Consider the following 20,615-nt stretch of genomic DNA (forward strand, 5'->3'; position numbering starts at 1 on the left):
TAGAATTATCATAGAAACCAGCAAATCCACTCCCAGGTATATTCACAAAACAATGTAAAGTAGGTATTAAAAAAAAGTGTACACATATATTGATAGCAGAATTATTCATAATAACTAAAACATGGAAAAAAACAAATGTCCATCAATAATAACAGGAAAACAAAATGCAGCATATCCTTACAATGGCATAATATTTAGCCATAAAAAGGATTGAGACATTCATACTACAATGTGAAGATACTGCAAAACCATTGTGTTTAAAGAAGCTAAGCACAAAAGTCATGTATTGTATGATTTTATTTATACAAATATCCAAAATAAATAATTTCACAGAGAAAGAAAACAGATTGTTAATTGTCAGGAGTCAGAAAGAGGACAGATTGGGTAGTAGCTCCTTAATAGGTAGGGGATTTCCTTTTGAGATGATGAAAATAATTTGGAATTAAGAAGTGGTAGAACATGCACATTCCTGTGTCACTGAATTATACCTTAAAAAACAGTTAACATATTAAGGGAATTATACCTCAATAAAAAAATCCTATCTCCAGTATTCCATCAGCAGGCTGAAGTCTCTTTCCGTGGTGTCCCTTGAGCTTGGGGTTCAAGTCCCTTTACAGTCCAGGACTGCTTGTGGCCTGGGCAGAAACATTCTAGACACATACTTCAGCCACTATGTCCACCAGCTCCTAGATCTGTTACTGGTGGAAAGTATCTGAATTACTGGCAGCAAATCCATCTGCGTCTTTAGCAATGTCAGTTCTTGCCTCCTCAGGTGAAAGAATTCAACTGATGGGCATAAAGAAGGAAAAAAAAAACCTGAGGCAAGTTTCACAGCAGGAGTGGACATTTATTAAAACGCTTTAGAGCAGGAAAGAATGAATAGTGCACTTGGAAGAGATCCAAATTGGTGACTTGAAGAACAAGTGTGGCCATTTCTCTTCATTCTGGGACTTTATAGGCTGGCCCACCTTGAGCATCTGGTGAACCTTTTTCCATGATTCTTTCCTAAGTGTGGGCTGCCAGCAGGCACAGTGCCCTCCTTACCCTTGAGAAGTGAGCATAGGCAGTGTGTTTGAGCATTTATATGCATGCCCATCTGAAGCTTCCTCCCTTTCTTTGGTGGAGTGACCCCAGATAGTCATGCTGTGCCATTTCGTCTCTTAATGTGCATGTCTCAGTTCACTCACGCAGTATGTGAAATTTTACTGGAAGCCCTTTTTCCTCCTACCAGGAGTGTGAGTTTAATTAACACTTTAATGTTACCAGCTGTGTATCAGTAGGAACTTGTCTATCCCTGGCTCCGCTGCTAAATTATTATTTTTAGAAAAGCAATGTGATAACTGTCCAACCATTACCTGATGGCCTGACATTCCTGGTAGGTGGATGGGGAGAACTCTCTTCTGCCCCACTCATGCCTGTTTAACTTCCTGTAACAGACCCATTGTCCATTTCCAGCTGCAGGTCACTTTTTCTCTGCTGCCTTTCCAGACTCCCAGTGATCAGTGATGCCTCCTCAGGGTTTACAAGGTCTTCTGTATCTTGCTCAACTGTAATCCAGACCTCAACACATAATACCCATGGGTTGTTCCATTTCAATAAAGGGAAAGTAACATTTTCTGAGCACCATCATGTGCAGGTGTCTTGCTCAGGTGAACTCACAGCAATGCTGCAAGGTATGGGTAGTCCCACACGTAGAGGAAAATCCCAGGATCATGTGATTGAGTGACTGACTTTCAATCACACAGCTTCCTAGTAACTTCAAGGTTATAGATTTCATTTTTAAAATAATTCGTATGTCTTTACTGGTATTTTCAGTTTTGAATCACTGTTCTCCTGGGTTCCCTTAGGTCTTTGAGAATAGTAAAATGAAGTGAATTGAAATATTGGATAGTATTCAGCATATTTGGATAACAAATTCTTAACGTCCACAATTCCTTAGTTTGTGGGTTGTTTACTTGTTTAGCAACACTCCAGAGCTATTTTTGTGGTCTGCATTCTTTGTGTTGTATATCCACTTAATCTGTGTTCTGTCACCCTTTTGATGGTCTACTATTCTCGACATATTTTTTAAAAACAATCCAAGAAAAAAAAAAAAAAGGAAAAGAAAGAAAAGAAAAACTGCCCAGACTTTGGATATGGACTTTTTGAGGAACGCTAGTGTTTAGCCCAAACTCAGGGAAAAGTGAAAAGCTTTGGGGTCTTCTCCATGCATGCATCCAAAAACCAGCATACTTATATCCTTCTAAATATACCAGTAGGAGTGTGGGTGTGGTGGTTCACATATGTAATCCCATCAATTTGGAAGACTTAGGAGAACAAATCACTTCAGCCAGAAGTACGAGACCAGTCTTCACAACATGGTAAGATCTCTTCTGCTTAAAAAAAATACAAAAATAAGCTGGTTCTGGTGGCCCATGCCTATGCTGTGAGATGCTGACAGGGGAGGATAGGTGGAGTCCAGACAGGTGAGATGCTCAGGTGGCTAAGGTGGGAAGATCATTTGAACCCAAAGAAGTTGATGCTGCAGTGGATCACGATCATGCCACAGGAGTCCAACGTGGGCCACAGGGCAAGTTCTGTCTCTATTTAAAACCTAATCCAAAACAAACAACAACAAACCATGAGAGTTTTTCAAAGCTGGTTTTCCACATCAATTTTCTTCCCAAACTCTTCTTGCAGGCCTTTTGTTTGTGTACTGCTTGACCTGACTCTTTTTCCTTGCTATGAGTGGCTCTGACTAGCATATTTCCTTTCCATAAATGCCTCCTGGGAGTCAACTTCTGCCCACAAGAAAGCTCTGAGGTGGGCTAAAGAAAAGCCTCTGAGCTAATAATCTCCAAGGGAACCTCAGATATTTTAAATCACACAACCACAATTCTTTGAGATAAGCTCTCTATTTTCCCCATATGCATCAAAAGCTGCATCTAGAATTTAATCTTCTTCACAGTGGCCATGAAGCCGTGGAGTGGGTGATGATGGGAAGTTAAAATGACACATACTGTCTTGCCCAGACTTAGAGGTCAGGTCTTTCTTCATTAAACACACTCCTGGGTTATGTTATTAGATTCTAGAGCTCCAAAAGTCAAGTCTGAGGTCTTTTTCTCTTCCTTATATCTCTGCACTTTTAACCCAATGAACTCTAATGACAGCATAAAATAGAAACTTGATTAAATTTACCTTGCTTTTTAATGTTCAGAGAGGTTTTCTGAGATGGAGTCTCCTTCTGTCATACAGGCCAGAGTGCAGTGATCCAAACTCAGCTCCCAGCAGCCTCTGCCTTCCGGGTTCAAGGGATTCTCTTATCTCAACGTCCTGAGTAGCTGGGATTACAGGCATGCACCCCCATGCCTGGCTAATGTTCTTATTTTTAGTAGAAAGGGGGTTTCACCATTTTGGCCAGGCTAGTCTCAAACTCTTGACCTGAAGTCATCCACCCGCCTCAGCCTCCCAAAGTGCTGGGATTACAGGCATGAGCCATCATGTCCAGACTGTTTTGTTAGATTTTATTTCAGGCTGCTTCCATCATTATCACGAGAGCCATTCTGTCTTTCATATAATAAGAAATAGTTAAGAAATATACGTTTTTATTAGTAATTTTAATAGATATAACTTTATTATTTTCCAAATTATTAAGAGTTCAGTTAATTCATTTCACCACGGTATGGTAGTTGTTACAAAAAATTAAGTTCCATCTTCTGCCAGTTTAATCTCACAGTCTCTAACTCAACTATTTGAGTGTAAAAATTAACTTTATAATTAGACTATGTAACGTTCAGCTCATGTATTATTATTGCATTAGTGGTGTTTTTTATATAATTGAATGTAAGGGTGATATTTTAGGACATTATCATATTCATCTTGCAGAATCATACTCTCCTAAGAAGACAGAGTTACACTGGGTAGTTGTAGGCATTTCACTATAGAGTTCAAAAGACACTCCTCAGATTTCAATGGGAAATGGAAAGTGAAATGTTATGACGGTTCTGGATAATATGGCCCTAACCAGTAAGGAGATGTCTTGTGTCTTCTGTGATAAAAAGAACAATAAATAATGAATTACTTGAGATTTCCCTACATGTTGTTTTCCTGTATTGTTTGAGTTTTAAATAATAAAAAATCTAAATAATAACTGTCATAATAAATGTAAGCAATAAAAACTTTTCAATACATTTTAAATATAAAATATTTATATTTAGTTATATGAATTAAATGGTCAGTGTACATTTTCTTATTCATGTAACTTCAAAAGGCTCTCAAGTATAGGGAAGAGTATGCCAAGTTCCCACCTCTAAATGTCTTATAGCTAGGATGGATAGAAATGGAAGGAGTGAATAAAAAATTATCATAAGCTTATCTGCCACTCAACTGAAATCTTGTTTCATAAATAATCTATAGACGTGGTATTCAAATATTTAACACTGAAATTACAAAGTTGCATTTTTTACTATAATATTAAACACTTATAGAGAAGTTATTATATCTCTGAATTTTAGCTTAAAATGGTGGATATAATAGTAAATAACATTGAAATAGCTCCTCACTGTATATAATAACAGTTAATAGTAAAGCAGAAAGGAAGAAGAATAGAAAGAAAAAGAGAAGAGATGTGTTTTATTCAATGAAAAGAAGAATAATTCTAGACCCTCAGTGAAAAATCAGTTGAATAGGGTAACACAGAAGCAGGAAATAAATTAAGATGTTGATACTATCATTTAGGGAACAATGAATGATGACCTCAACTGGAATGTATAAACAGCAACAAGAAAAAAATTGTAAGTGGTAGATAATAAAAAAGTTATTGTAGATGAAATATGAAAGAGATGAGGGAAAATAATATATTTGGAATAGCTCAGTTTTTATGTTATATAGATGATGTATTTTTAGACAAAATAATGATGGAAGAGAGAGGCATGTAGAAAGTGTAAAGAAGTTCAGGGGAAGTTATCAATTTAGCTATCTTAATCTTGGGGTGCTTGTAAGAAACGAAAAGCACAATGTATAGGAATCCAGAGGTCATAACACTGGTTGAATTCCTTACAACTACAGATTTAAAACAGAAGAGGCTTTTGTCTCAAAACAACATCAATAAAAAGCCAGGTGTGGTGGTGTGCATCTGCAGTCTCAGCTACTGTGGAGACAATTGCAGGAAGATTTCTTGAGCCCAGGAATTTGAGGCTGTAGTCAGTCCAGGTCTCACTACTGCACTCCAGGCTGGGTGAACATTTTCTTAAGGAAAGAAAAGAAAAAAGGAAGGGAAAAGGGAAATGAGAAAGGGAAGGAGGAAGACCACTGTACTAATGTATAGTGGTCTCACGAACAGACATCTATGAGATAAAATGAAACAAAGGGCACTTAAAGTTAAACAGAGGAATCAGAGGTAAGTTGAGTCATGTAATCCAAAGCAAAATAGTATTTCAGGAATGAGGGTGTGAATCATTTCTATAGATACACATGACTGCTTGAGTAATATGCAACAGACAAGTGAAATATGGGATTTAGTGACAAGTATAAGATATGATTCTAAAAAACAGGGTAAATGCCTGAAGAAAGGAGGGTTAAGAGAAATAAAATTAAACCTTGTCAGGGCAAACTCTTTCCATGAGTCTTGCTATCACGGAAAATAAACAAATGAGCTGAGAGTGATGTATCTAGGACTAAGACAAGCAGCATGTAGATCTAGTAAAGAAAATGATCAAGTCTGGTTTGGTGGCTCACACCTGTACTTCCAGCACTTTGGGAAGCTGAGGTGGCAGGTCACTCGAGGTTTGTTCAAGACCAGCCTTGGCAACACAGTGAAACCCCGTCACAATTAAAAATTCAAAATTTAGCCAAGCATGGTAGTACATGCCTCTAACATCAGATACTCAGGAGGCTGAGGCAGGAGAATCACCTGAATCTGGGAGGCTAAGGTTGCAGTGAGCTGAGATTGTGCCAGAGACTCCGTCTCAAAAAAAATTAAACTAAACTAAAATAAAAAAAGTAAAGATAATGATCCTGTAGGTAGAGTGAAGAAGTAATGGTACAGAGAGATAACAAATAATAAGTAAATCAGTCTTTTAAGAAGATCTGAAATCCAAAGGACAGGTGAAGAGAGTCACAGATAGGAACAGAAAAATAATACACAAATCTACAGGAGCTTTATTTTTGGTGGTGATTTCTCATGAGAAAGAAACACAAAAGAAAGTGTGAATAAGAAAGTAGTCTCCACTGGTCGGTAGAAAAAAAAAACAGAGAAAACAACAACAAAATAATGTAAATTATATAACATTAAGCTTTAGCGTTCTTCATCCCTTCCCATCGTGATTGTTTCCCCAAGAAATAACAGAATCCAAACAGTCAAAATAGAAGAAAACTTTAGCGTATATTACTGTCTATGTATATTAAGCCAATTTTATTTTAATTGTAATTCATTCTTTTACAATTTTCATTTTAAATTAACAAATGTAAATATTTATGGGACACAAAGTGATTTTATAATGCATGTATATGTTGCAAAAGAATTAAATTGGGCTAGTTACCATATCTATCACCTCACATACTTACCATTTCTTTCTTGTGGTAAGAATATATAAATTCTACTTTTTAAACAATCTGTTTGTCTGAGATAGAATTCAACCTCTGTCTCCCGAGTTGAAGTTTTTCTCTTGCTCAGCTACTCGAGTAGCTGGGATGACATATGCATGCCACCAAACCTGGCTAATTCTTGTATGTTCAGTCGAGACAGTGTTTCCTCATTTTGGCCAGGATGGTCTCAAACTCCTGACCTCTAGTGATCCTCCCACCATAGGCGTTCAAAGTGCCTGGATTTCAGACATAAGCCAACATGCCTGCCCTTTTCTTTATTAAGCAATTTTGAAGTTGACTTTTGTTAACTGTGGTCACCATTCTGTGCAATGGATCTCCAGAACTCCTTCCTTTCTCACTGAAATATTTTACCCTTTGATGAACATCTCCCCTTTCTCTATCCACTCCTATCACCACCCCTCACTCCAATCTCGGACTCTTTTTTTCTGTGTTTGTTTAGAGTCAGGGCCGTGCTGCATTGCCCAGGCTGGAGTACAGTGGCACAAGTATGGCTCACTGGGTCCTCCGACTTCTGACCCCGAGTGATCCAACCATCTCATCCTCCCAAGATGCTGGAGTTACAGACATGAGCCACCACATCTGACATATTCACTGCTTGAATGAGTTCAACTTTTTTATATATAATTGTGATCACCCTATACTTGTCTTTCTGTGCCTCTCTTATTACACTGAGCATAATATCTTCCATTTCCATTCACTTGGTCACAAGTAAGTAGCAGGACTTCCTCCTGTTTTTAAGGCTGTGTAGTATATCTCATTGTATATATGTGCCACACTTTATCTGTTGATCTGTTGATGAGCCCTTGGGTTGCTACTGTATCTTGGCTATTATGAATAATGTTGAGATGAATATAGGACTGCAGATATCTCTTTGACATGCTAATTTTATATGCTTTGAGCGCGTATTTTGAAGTAGAGTAGCTGGATCATGTGGTAATTCTATTTTTAATTTAACTTTATTTTTGAAACCTCAATTCTATGACCCCAAAAGCACAGGCTACAAAAGCACAACAAAAAACAATTGGATCATATTACATCAAACTGAAATGTTTCTGCACTGCAAAGGGAAAAGGGAAACAAATAGATCGAAGATACAACTAAAACACTTGGAGAAAATATCTGCAAACCATATATATGATAAAAGGTGAATAATAAATACATACAAGGAACTCAAGCCACTTAACAACAACAACAACAACAAAAATTAAGCCCATGAAATATGGTCAGAGGACCTGAATTTACATTTCTCAAAAGAAGACATACAACTAGCAAACAACTCTAAATTAAATATTGATTAATTGATTGATTTGAGATGGATTCTCACTCTGTCATCCAGGCTGGAGTGCAGTGGTGTGATCTCAGCTCACTGAATCTCCACCCACTGGTTTCCAGCAATTCTGCCTCAGCCTCCCTAGTAGCTGGGATTATAGGTGTGTGCTACTTCACCCGGCTAATTTCTGAACAACTGCATGTTTAAAGATGCTCAACACCACCATCAGGGAAATGCAAATTAAAACCAACAATGAGACCTCCTTTCACACATGTTGGAATGGCCATTACTCTCAAGATGAAAAACGACAAGTGTTTTTGACAATGTAGGGCACAGAGAATGCTTGTGCACTATTGGTAGGAATGTAAATTAATATATTATGTTATTAACCTGATGATTTATTTTTAATAGAACAGGTTTTGTGCTTTAAGATGCATTAATACGAGTTGTTTTCTGTTAGTCAGTTTAATGAGAAACACTTTGGTTACCTTAAATTAATTTAAATAGGAGCATGCTCATAAGACTTCTCTTTCAGGTTCTCCTTAAGTACAGAATGAAAACTACGGTAACTACTCTTTCTGAAAAGAAAATATTCGCTGATAATGTATATGCTAGATTACAAACACTTGTTAAATTAAAGGCACATGTTCCAAAAGTGTACCAGGTGAAAAATGCATTATGGGTTTTTTTTTCTGCCCAGATTTTGGACCCAGAGGGATTTTTGATTTCGTTTTGGTTTGTTTAAAAAGTTGTACAATTATATTGAAGAAAATAAAAATTGCTAATGCATAGTAACAGGAGAAAAGTCAATTTTATTAGAAACTACTTCCCAGACTTTGGTGTTTATATTTTTATGAGTATCTTTATAAAATCACATTCAGTCTCTTTACTCTTTGTTCTGTGAAAGTATATATGTATACTATATGGATATTGCATACTTTTTATTGATGACATTCAACCCTTCTCCATGAATGACAGTAATTCCTCAGCTGCTTATTTTTATTCTTTTGAGTTTTCTCTAGATGTTTACACAATATCACAGTGCTTCTGGATGATTTTCTGTATGTCCTGGCAATACTTTGTCTGATCACCTGGGATGCAGACACTGACAGAAGAGGAACATAAAGCCAATGGCTAATAGGTAGGTTATGATGAGCTACATGGCAATTAATGAGTCGCAAGACTTCAGTAAAATTTTCCCTCCAAAGAACCGAAATACCAATATTATTATCACATTTTCTAAAACCGGAAAGACGCAGCGTTGGATTGTGTGGCCCACCTCTGTTTCTTGTCAATTATTTTCTTATTTGACAGCTGCAGTTTAACTGATGACCAGCAGGGAAGTTGATGGCAGCTTATACTAGCATGGTTAAGATAAGCATCCATACTGTACCCACCGTGCTGGAATTATTTTCTGTGTTGCTATGAAAATGAACTCCACTTTTCCAAAACTCCGGCCATGGTGCCAAAAATAATACAAAATACATGATTAATAGAAAGTATAGGGTCCTTAGTTTCATAGATGCAGGGAAAAATGCCAGAGTCACTACACGTGAGATAATCACCAAGGAATGCCATATCATGACAAAGATGAATTTTATTACCCATAGCTTAATGGCAGCAAAGTTGTTGCAGGTGTGGATTGCTAGCATGTTGCGGTGAATGGCCCCATACACAAAAGAGGGAACATATAATCAGCGATGCTATTAATGGTACACATGAAAATGTTAGAGAATAATTTTTATTAGTAATGGCCACTTTCTCTTTTAAACTTGCCATGTTAACATATATGCCTCCCAACCCACCTCCTTCAGAAAATAATTTACTTAAAAGGAACAAAAAAAAAGTACTAAGTTTCCATTATCAGGGATTTCCATTATGCATAGTAAATCTATGCATGCAAAACATATATTACTCCTGGGAAAAACAAATAATAAGGGAATACATATATATTCATATTTATAAACTTCTATATATATTCCCTCAAAGAAAATAACTAGAACAGATGAAATTGGATAGATACATTCATATCTGATGCTATAAGCTGTGACAGCACATAGAAAGAATTCTCAACTAAGAAAAAATAAAATTACCTGAATTAGATCTTGAAAATGTAGTTTATTTTTTATAGAAAGTTAGAGTGTAAAGTAGGAAATTACAGTGTAAAAAAGGAGGCAAAGGTAATATAAACTGTGTTTTAGACTGTGGTGATAACAGAAAGTAGGAAATAATCTGTGGAGTTAAAGTAAATCCTGGAAGTAGAACTGAACAGATTTTGCTGAGTGATGGAATACAAGGTACTAGAGAAGTAGAAAAACTAAAAGTTTTAGAAATTAAGTGTTATATATGTATGTGCTTTTGTTTGCATGTATGTATGTAATTTTATCAGAAAAATTTTTCATAAGCAAATTAATTTAATTTTGACATTGTTCTGCGAATAGACTAATATGCACAAGAAAGAAAACCAAAATTATGAAGTAGTTGAATAATCAGTTTAAACAATTCTGTACTACATTCAGTTGAAAGAGTAAAAATTCATTTCACATATGCAGGTGGGTTAGAAAACTACACTCTTCATACACAATGAAATGAAGCTAGAAAACAAAAAGAGGCCAAATAGTCGTCACTCACCTAAAGTAATTACTCATTTTATAACACCATTTAGAAAATGAATATCAAGAGTCCATTTATTCCTTCAGGAATACCCAAAGAGAAACTCTAAAGCAATAACATTCTGAACTGCATTTATGAGAAATAAGACTGAATAAAAATAAATGGCCTAAAAATTAAATCTTAGAAAGTAATTTTAGCTGGGTATAGTGACTCATACTGTAATCCTAGCACTTTAGGAGGCTGAGGTGAGTAGATCACTTGAGCCCAACAACAACAGCAACAACAACAACAGCAACAACAAGGAAATACACAAAAAAATGTTAGGGAGGCATGGAGGCACATGCCTGTAGTCTCAACTATTCAGGAGGCAGAGGTGTGAGGATTGCTTGTGCAAAGGTAGTAGGCATAGAACTTTTTTGCCTTGGGATTTTATGTCCCTTTCCCCTGACCCCAGCACTTTAGGAGGCTGATACTCAGGGTTAATCTTATAGACCAACCCTGGCAACAGATCAGAAACTATGACCTCAGCAGAATGGACTTCTGTTCCTCTCAATATTCCTGTTGATTGACTACAGTAACTTCAGGCACCAAATAAAGGACACAGGGCAGACCATAGAAGCTACAGGCCTTGAGTGCACCCATTGCTCAACTGTGTGCTACAGATGGAGCCTGGCATTGAGTCAGCTTTGCCGGTCAAATTACGCCAACCATGAAAGTCTGCTCATTAGTGTTTCCCCTAGTGCTACCAGGGCTGAAGCGAACTTAAACACCTTAATTTCCTTCTTCTCCTTGCCCTGAATCTCTGGACAGGCTTACTGTGGAAGAAAGCTTCCAAACACAGCCAAACCATGAACATTGAATTAGGCACCTACATCACTGCGCAGACATTGAGGTGTAGCCACAAGGATTAGGATCGATGAGAGAAAGATGATGGCATCAAGCGGTCAAAATAAGGTGTCAGTGGTGACTGACCCACAAGAGACGGGCATGGACACATTGCCTGACAAAGAATTCAAAATAATTATTTTAAGACAATGCAGTGGACTTCAGGAAAACACAAAGGATTCTGAAATTTATCAGAGAAACTTACCTGAGAGGTTAAAATAATGGGAGAAAAAAACAAACAAAAATCTTGAAGAATAAAACACCACAAAATCAAAAATGCAATTGACAGCAATGACAACAGAAATGGTCAAGCAGCAAAACTCAAAGATAGGTCAATTCAAAGTATACAGTCAGAGGAGCAAATATAAATAAGATTCATGAGATTAATGGGATAACATCCAAACAGCAAAGGTATCAGACACTAGCATTCAAGAGTGTGGTAGAGCTGGGCACAATGGCTCATGCCTGTATTCCCAGCACTTTGGGAGGCCAAGGTGGGAGGATCACATGTTGCCAAGAGCCTGAGAGCAGCCTGGCTACATGGTGAAACTGTTTCTCTATTAAAATACCAAAATTAGCCAGTTATATTGGCAGACATCTGTATCCCCCGCTACTCAGAAGGCTGAGTTTGGAGAATCACTTGAACTCAGGAGAATCTCTGGAACCCAGGACTTGGAAGTTGCAGTTAGTCACAATCACACCATTGCACTCCAACCTGAGAGACAAGAGCAAACCTCCATCCCAACAAAAAATGTATAAAAAAGAGTAGAAAGCTTATTTAGAGAAATAATGAGAAACCTTTCCAAACTTAAATAGAAATATAAATATTCTGCTACAGGAATATCAAAGGCTTCCAATCATATTCAATTTCAATAAAAATATCTGCATGACTTAATATAACCTAACTAGCAAATATCAAAGTCAAAGAGAGGATACAGAATTAAGCAGGGGAAAGAAAAGAAAATATTATATCAGGAATACAAGTACATAAGTAATATATGCATATATATAATACAAATGTTAATAGATCCAAAGACAGATAAAAAGTGCAAGACGATAATAGAAAACTTCAGCACCTTACTCTCTGCAAAGAATAGATAATGCAGACTGAATTCAATAAGCAAGCGTTGGATTAAAATGCCCAGTAGGGCAAATGCTAAAAACAGCTACTGAACTATCCATCCAAGAGCTATAAAATAAACATTCTTCTCCACTGCATACAGGGAAGATCTTCCAGGATACATCACACATTAGGCAAACAAATCACATCTTAACAAATTTGAAAAGATCAAAGTCATATCAAGTATCTCTTCTGAAATCACTAAATCATAAGTATATCAAAATTAAACAACATACTCCTGAACAACCAGTGAATCAATGAAGACAATAAGGATAAAACACCGTGTTTCTTGAGTCAAACATAGAAACACAACACCTCAAAACCTGTGGGATACAACCAAAGCAGTTTTAAGAGGGAAGTTATGGCAATAAATGCCTTCATGTAAAACAAGATATCAAATACACAACTTGATGTTTCAATCAAGGAATTAGGAAAACAAAAAGCTAAACTTAAAAGTAAAAAAAAAAAAAAAAACAAAGCCCCTAATAAAGAAAATCAGAGCCAAAAAAGAGATACCATAACTGACACCAAGAAACAAATTAATGGTAAGAAATCGAATCAGCTGTAAAAAGTCACCTGTTAAAGATAAGCCAAGGACCTGACGTATTCACTGCTGCATTCTACCTACCACAAAAAGGAAACTACTGCCACTTTTTTTTTAACCTAGTGAAAACAAAAACATAAAAGAAAAAAGGAAGATACGGGAACTGTTCCAACTCATTCCATGGGGACGGCATTATGCTGATTACTAAACCAGACAAGGATACAAGAAAAAAGAGAAAACTATGGGCCGCTATATCTGATAAACATAATGCCAAAATCCTCAACACAGTACTGGGAAAATGACTTATAATGCACATTTGGAAAATCATTCACCGTGATCAAGTGAGATTACAGGGATGCAGGAATGGTTTAATACATGAGAATTATTAAATGTCATAGATTACATCAACAAAATAAAGAACAAAGTCTATGCAGTCATTTCAATATATGAAAAAAATGACAAAATTCAACATTTTTCACAATAAAATCTCTTAATAAATCATGCGTGGAACAACTGTAACTCAACACAACAAATGACACAGACCCAAATAACCAGATAACACCACATATGATGAACCCTTAGCTTGTGTCACACTCAGTGAGAGTTAAAATTGAAAGCTTTGCTGTGAAGATCTGAAAGAAGACCAGGATGTTCACTTTCACTACTTATATTAACATAAAACCGAAAGTCATTAGCCAGATAAATTAGTCAAGAGAAAGTAAGAAAAGTCACCCAAGTCGGAAAGGCAGAAGTAAAATTGTCCATATATGCTAATGACATATAAGGGAATCCTTAAACATACCACTAAAAAGTAGTTACAACTAATTCTGAAAGTCAGTAACATTTCTGTTTATTAAATCAACATATAAAATTCCATGGCATTTCCATACACTAATAGCAAAATATGTATTTAAAAAAACTTAAGAAAACAGTCTCATTTACAATAGCTATGGGGGATAAAAAGGAGTAAATTTAATCAAGGAGGTAAAAAAAATCTTCATTCTGAAAACTATGAAACATTAATAAAATGTTAAAATGACATAACTAAATGAAAATATATCTATGTTTCTATGTTCGTTGATTGGAAAAAGTAATATGGTTAAAATGTTTATATGATCCAAAGCAATGCACAGATAGAATGCAATCTCTATCAAAACACCAATTGCATTTTTCACAGAAATTGAAAAAATCCTAAATTAATACAAAACCACAAACACACACGCACAAAAATCCTGAATAGTCAAAGCAATCGTGAAGATGGCAGTGCGGTTGGGGAGTGAACCCACAGAACTGGAGATGTCACAATGCTATAAACCAATACAAGAGAACACAGTGAACAAAAATAAATTTACACCTGTATAGCCAACTGATATTCTTCAGAGGTGCCCAGAACACAAAATGAGAAAATGTCAATCTCTTCCATAAGTGGTGCTGGGAAAACAAGAGAGCTACATGCAAAAGAATATAATTAGAACCCTATTTCTCACCACATACAAAAATTAACTCACACGGATTAAAAAGCCTACTGCAGTGGTGTGCGCCTGTAGTTTCAGCTACTCAGGAGTCTCAGATGCGAGGATCACCTGAGCCTAGGTGTCCAAAGCTGTAGCATGAAACACTTATGCCACTGTACTCCACACTAGGTAACATAGTGAGACCTCACCTATAAGAATATATTTTTAAAAACATTTAAAAATAAAGATGTAATGAAAACACGAAACTGTCAAACTAGTTGAATAAATCACAAAACACATTTAATGACGTTGGTCTGGGCAGGAATGTTTTTTGGATAAGACTTCAAAAGCACAAGCAAAAAACACACAAACAGAAAAATGAGGTTACATTATACTAGAAAACTTCCATACAGCAAAAATGAAAATAAAATTAAATAAATCACCAGAGTGATAGAATGAGAGAAAATATTTGCAAACTATACATCAGACATGGAGTTAATCGAAATATACCAGGAACTAAAAATGATTCAAAAGAACAAGGAAATAATAACCTAATTAAAAATAAGTATCTTCTGTTTTCAAAAGAATATATACACAGAGCTAACGGGTGTGTGTGTGTGCATGTGTGTCTGTGTGTGTGTGCGTGTCTGTGGCTGTGTGTATATATATGTATATGATTACCATATATATATGTATACACACACACACATATATATGCATATAGTAATCTTAACATTCCTCATGATCACTGAATTGCAAACTCTACCTTCCAGGTTCAAGCGATTCCACTGCCTCAGCCTCTGAAGTAGCTGGAATTAGAGGCACATGCCACTCGCCCAGCTAGTTTTCTATTTTTAGTAAAGATGGGGTTTCACTATGTTAGCTAAGCTGGCCTGGAACTGCCAACCTCAGGTGACCTGCCCGACTCAGCCTTTCAAGGTGCTGGGATTAGAGGTGTGAGCCGCCATGCTCGGTCTATTACAAGAAATATAAGAAATTTATAAAATTTTCATAAATTGACCTTGTAAAAAAGAAAAAGTTGGCCAGGCACGATGGTACACACCTGTAATCCCAACCCTTTTGGAGGTCAAGGTGGGTGGATCACGAGGTCAGGAGCTTGAGACCAGCCGGACCAGTATAGTGAAAACCCTTCTCTACTAAAAACACAAAAATTATCTAGGCGTGGTGGTGTGCACCTGTAGTCCCAGCTACTCGGGAGGCTGAGGCAGGAAAATCCCTTGAACCTGGGAGTTGGAAGCTGCAGGGGGGTGAGATCACACCACTGCACTGCAGCCTGGGTGACACAGCGAGACTCTGTCTCCGAACAACAACAACTATAGCAACAAAATGAGGTGTGTTTTTACTACATGGAGATTTATTGGTTCTGATATTGTCAGGAGTTTTATTTATTTGTTGAGTTTTTTGGCTATTGTGTTGTTCATTTTTTGTTATTTCTGCCTAAGTCCTTTTCTTTCAGGAGATTCAGTCAATTAAACTTAAATTAGCTCTAGAGTATGGTCCAGAATCACTACATGCATTGTCACTCAGATTAACCCTTTGGCTTTGCAGGAATGTTTATTGCCCTGCTAGTGTTACTAATTGCTCCTGCTATTACTAATTTGTATTCACATAGAAGATTAAATCGTGAGGTTACATAGTTTTGCATGTGTTTATAAACTTCTGCACTTACCTTTTTGATGAAAGGTAAGACTTATCCCCATTGCCTCCTAATCATATAAAATGTATATAATTTTTATACATTTTACTGTCTTGGAACTCTACATGCACATCTGTTAGTGCTAGTGTTACTAATTGCTAGTGTTACTAGTGTTACTAATTGCTCCTAGGGTTACTAATTGCTCCTGCTATTACTAATTGCTCCTAGTGTTACTAATTGCTCCTGCTATTACTAATTTGTATTCGCATAGAAGATTAAATCGTGAGGTTACACATTTTTGCATGTGTTTATAAACTTCTGCACTTACCTTTTTAATGAAAGGTAACACTTATCCCCATTGCCTCCTAATTATATAAAATGTATATAATTTTTATACATTTTACTATCTTGGAACTCTAAATGCACATCTGAATGAAATTAGTTCTTACAAAATTTACAGTACTCGTGCAAATCAGCATAGTAACAGAGAGAAGTCATATGGAAATGAATTGCCTAGCTATGTTTTGATATTCCAAGTCATAGCTACAAATTTAGGGATATCTAGAAAATCTACCACTAACGTGTTAAATCACATCAGTTAACAAATAAAATTTATGAGATTAATTTGGAGCCATACTCTCTTCTCACTCTCCTCTCATCCCTTAATTTAATGTTATATTTCTATCCCTCATAACTATTTGGAATGCCCATGAGGCTGAATTAGAATAATATTAAAAGGAACAGAAAAAATGACTGACTTAATCCCATTTGCATTGTTTAAAAACTATCATTACCTTATGACTGATAAAAATTGCATGGGAAAATTTTCAAAATTGTGAAAAGTAAAGAAATCTAAACAGAGGGTGCATTTCAGTTAGAGGAACGATGATGATCACTTCCTTAATCTTGTTAGTGAACTATTTATATTCTATTTACTTTTTGGAAACAGAGAATGAGAGATATTTGTGTCACTTACCTCACTATAGGTCCTAAAGGAAGAATGTGCCAAGAAAAAGTAATGCAGCTTTATTTCTTCTAAAGTCTTTGCTGAAAAACGTTAGGGTGATTTGATCCAAAATTACCTGCACAATAATAAAGCTCATGGCAAATGACATCAGAATCTGTCACTAGCTTTTCAATTAATTTCAGACATATACAAAGCATAGATGCCTCACCACAGCAGAGAACAGCTGAGCAGAGAATGCTGAAAGGAAAACTCATACGGGGTCTGTGCCCAAGGACCACTGCTTCTTCCAAAAATAAAACTACTCCTGTACTTTCTATATCAGTCTCTTCAAACACTGTATCCATTCTCAGCATGCTGCTAATTCAAACTCTTCTTGCAAGTGAATCCAGTATAGTTCAGTACCAAATCCAAACAGAAGAAAACAAGATTCTGTATAATTCACTGTTCATGGAAAATATAAAAAAGTAAATACGGATCACTAATCACAACTTAAAAATCTATGTCTTGTTTAAGAAATATTAAACCATGACTTGACACAATTTAGTCAATTAACGCATTTGACATAGTTCAGTCAATATATCCAGTAACTTGACATATTATTTCTTCAGTACATATTGTCGAAAGGAAATAGAGAATAAAACTTGTATGAGGCATTAACTACCCCTTAATACCAAGATGATAGTCCTGTCTTCAAGTCGTAAGAAAAAAGGTGTACATTTCTCCTGTTTCCTTTTTGTGACCTTCAGCCAGTGTCTCCTGCTGACATCAACTAAAACAAAAGGGCACAATGTCTAAGCCACATCTAACCATGATGACACTAAGAAAACTATCTAACAGGTATTTCTGGTTGAGAGAGGAATAGAAAATAGTGAGCCCTTTAAGTTCCACTTATTGTTAGTTGTTGGCCATTTTTCATTTAAAATACTGATCCTTGGCTTGATTTAATGCAGAAGTTATGAAGTTATTAATCAAGTAAAGTCACAAAGGTATTAATCGAGTTATTAATGAAGTTATTAATCAAGAAAAGTTTCAATTTAAATAGATATGAAATCCAGATTTGAATGGTTATAGAAGATCTAAATTCTATTTTGTTGGGGGGGTGGGGGTGGGGTGAAATAGCTCTTATTAGGCTCTTTGCAGACAAACTGCCAGAGAAATTACTGATATACTGTCAAGGTCAATTAGTCATTTTGTGTGGGAAGCAATATTAAACAAAAATGAATAAGAAGGAAGAGAAAAGGCAACAGGACTTTTAAATCAAGTAAATATTGGAACAGAAACCTTTTTCTGACTAAAAGTGTTGTTAATATAATAAAAAGGCATGAAAGGTGTAAGAGTCTAATGCAAATTACCAGAGAGAAAACATAATATTTTCCCAGAAGACATTGGTCTTTTGTTAAAATATAACAATGGGAAAAATAGAAGCAGTAGTTTAAGTAAGTGGAAGGGAAGAATCAAGAAGTTACCTATTTTATTTTTATTTGACAAGATGTTTGTTTCCTGAACTTTCTTTGCATTGCTTTTATTCTCATAACTTATCATAAATATGCTTTCCTCCAATTTGCTAAGTTTTATGCTGCAGAGTATTAAATTCCTCAACTTCTGTTGTTCATTATTCTGATCCTAATCACACCTTTATCTACATGCACTTATTTATTCAAAGACAAAACATTTATCACATTTTAAAATACATCCTCCTGGACCCAACTCATCAATATGATTGATATTTTCCTCTTTTGCGGAATTAATTTTATTCTCTTCTTCACTGCCCTGATTTCCTTATCACACATGTATAAGAAACTCCATATTTTATGATCCACAACAAAAAAACTGTCTCCTTTGGTACTGACCTTTTTCTCTGTTTTAATTTGCACAGAGAATTTCTATTAGCTATTTCCTTTCCATCAGTTCTTATTCTGTCTCAAGTTTTATCCCACAACAGTGAAGTCACAGTCCTTTCTCAAAGGTCATCAATGACACCCTAATTGCTAAATTTAAAATTTTACCTTGAATTTCAGGTGAATATTTTTACCATTGATGTTATGCTCTCATTTGAAAATTCTACTTACCTTTACCAGTCAGGCTTTCATCCCCAACAGTCTACCAAATGTACTACATTTAAAATAATCAGCTTCCCTTTTTGCCAAATATAATAGTTTGTTTTTTAAATTTCTTGTCTTTGTTGTTTGTGTGTTTATTGAGACATGGTCTGCCTCTGTTCTCCAGGCTGGAGTGCAGTGGTTTATCAAGAACTGACTGCAGCCTCAACCTCCCAGGCTCAAGCGATCTTTCCACCTCAGCCTCCAGGGTGACTGTGACTACAGGCCACCCAGACTAGCTAATTTTGGTAGAAACATGGCCTCTCCTTGTATCCCAGACTGGTCTTGATTTCCTGGGATTAATTCGTCCGCCTGCCTCAGGCTCCCAAAGTGCTGCCATTGGAGGTGCAAGCCACCAGTCCTGGCCAAATATAACAACTGTTTCTTAGTTTGTCTCTTCTTTGAACTATTCCTAGTGAATTTACTCTCAATCTCCCAGTTATCTCTTCAGTACCATGGATTTCTGAATGGTATTGAGTCCCAGATTGTTATCTCCAGCCAGTCTCTTACTAAAGCCCAAATCATGTATGACTCTAATGCACATACTCATGTTTAGCAGGCAATTTGATCTCAAGGGTACACACTGAATTCTGATGCTGCTGCCAAAAAACTTTCTCCAGGGGTTTCCCATTTCACCTGATAGTAATTACATCCTGCTGCAAAGGCCTAAAACTGTCAGGTCAACAGTGATGCTTTTCTTTACATATCGTCATTTCCATTAATCCCCAAATTCTGCATGTTTTCCTTTTAAAACAGGTCCCGAATCTAACCACTTTTCCCTATTTCTCCTGCTGTCACCCAGATACAGGTCATCCACATTTCTCATCTGATTAACTCAGCCTCTTTAGTGATCTCCTATCTTCCACTATTACAACCATTACACTATCACAACTATGTGAGTTATACCTCAGATACTATAAAATTAGCCATTGTGAAGTACACATTCAGTGATTTTCAGGATATTCTCAACGTTATGCCACCATCACTATTTGTCCTTACCTTAAAAAGTAAATCTACCTATTTGCATTCAATCCCAGCTTCCCTTTGTCCTAAGATAAAACCATGGTCTTTATAATGTAATAAACCACTGCATATTATTTTCTTCTTCTTATATTTTGCTTATCTTCTTCTACCGTCCTCTTTCTTGTTCTGAGCCTCAGTATACGCTACAACTTCAGAGGTTTTGCACTCCTTGTTGTTTCAATAAGTTTGCTCAGATCTCCTTTGAGCTTATACTATTTACCTGCTTATAAATGAAACCACCAACCTTATCTTTCTTACTTAAAAATAAAATCACTAGCTGTTGTCACTACTTTTGACTAAAGCCAAAGTGTAAATTCCATCAGAACGTGGATTTTTGTCTTTTGTCAGGCGAACTGGCATAAACAATACTTGATATATTTGCAGTTAAATTTATCTAT

At 36.2% G+C, this 20,615-nt stretch overlaps 1 long non-coding RNA gene across 1 annotated transcript; it reads right to left on the reverse strand.

Moving 5' to 3' along the window:
• Window positions 1-364: 364 nt before the first annotated feature.
• LOC134757965 (uncharacterized) lies at window positions 365-17,530 on the reverse strand. The gene is made up of 4 exons (XR_010132649.1): window positions 17,304-17,530; window positions 17,105-17,210; window positions 3,178-3,542; window positions 365-2,593 (listed from the first exon to the last, which is right to left on the reverse strand). It is a non-coding gene; the product is annotated as an uncharacterized lncRNA (long non-coding RNA).
• Window positions 17,531-20,615: the final 3,085 nt, after the last annotated feature.

Source organism: Gorilla gorilla, chromosome Y, assembly GCF_029281585.2.
Source record: "Gorilla gorilla gorilla isolate KB3781 chromosome Y, NHGRI_mGorGor1-v2.1_pri, whole genome shotgun sequence".
Taxonomy (NCBI): Eukaryota; Metazoa; Chordata; class Mammalia; order Primates; family Hominidae; genus Gorilla; species Gorilla gorilla.